Here is a 991-nt window from a genome sequence, read left to right on the forward strand (position 1 = left end):
GCATGTTAAAGTTTGAGAAGTACTGACAGAGAGAATTATGGCTAGTACTTACTTTATTGATCATGAACACACTACTTTCCAACCTCTTTTGATCATTAAAATGTCTGTGATCTTGCCAGAACTTACTGGAATACAACATATTGATATGAGGGAAGTGTTTATATGTGGGAGTGATTGGCTTCCATACAGAAGCCATGTAACACCCAGCATAAACTGTTGCTGATGATACGGCCCTTAATTTGAAAACCCGAAGGATAATGTCATATTTTGGATATCCTGCTCTACTTTGATACATTGAGAAAGTGGAAAGCAGGTCCCTGTTCTTCATCTGCAAAGCAAGCATCTTTACTTTAGCAAATAGTTGATTTTAGAAACACGAAAGATAATTTTCATATAAAGTTTTGTTCTGCACTAAGTATGTAATTTGTTGGCAAAAGGTGGCTTTCACCACCTTTAATTATGCCTGATGCATATATCTAATTACTGTAATATATGATTTTTAAAGGAATTAAATGAGTGTAAAAAAATGTGGGCAGTAAGATAAGGAGTAGGGGCTCACTTTAGGTCACAGTCGTGTAGTCCGCCAGGCTCCTCTGTTCACATAATTCTCCAGGCCAGAATACTAGAGTGGGTTGCCATTTCCTTCTCCAAGGGATCTTCCCAACCCAGGGATCGAACCTGGGTCTCCTGCATTGCAGGCAGATTCTTTACCAACTGAGCCACCAGGGAAGCCCACGGTTGTGACAGGATCTCTTTATGAAGCATCAGAAATATCAGATGACTATGCATATTTGGAAAACTCAGCAGTGGCCACAGGACTGGAAAAGGTCAGTTTCATTCCAATCCCAAAGAAAGGCAATGCCAAAGAATGCTCAAACTACTGCACAATTGCACTCATCTCACATGCTAGTAAAGTAATGCTCAAAATTCTCCAAGCCAGGCTTCAGCAATACATGAACGGTGAACTTCCAGATGTTCAAGCTGGTTTTAG

At 40.1% G+C, this 991-nt stretch overlaps 1 non-coding gene across 1 annotated transcript; it reads right to left on the reverse strand.

Moving 5' to 3' along the window:
* Nucleotides 1-657: 657 nt before the first annotated feature.
* TRNAC-GCA lies at nucleotides 658-729 on the reverse strand. The gene has a single exon. It is a non-coding gene; the product is annotated as a tRNA-Cys (tRNA).
* Between the last annotated feature and the right edge of the window lie 262 nt (nucleotides 730-991).

The sequence above is a fragment of the Oryx dammah genome, unplaced genomic scaffold (genome assembly GCF_014754425.2).
Source record: "Oryx dammah isolate SB20612 unplaced genomic scaffold, SCBI_Odam_1.1 HiC_scaffold_16, whole genome shotgun sequence".
NCBI lineage: Eukaryota > Metazoa > Chordata > Mammalia > Artiodactyla > Bovidae > Oryx > Oryx dammah.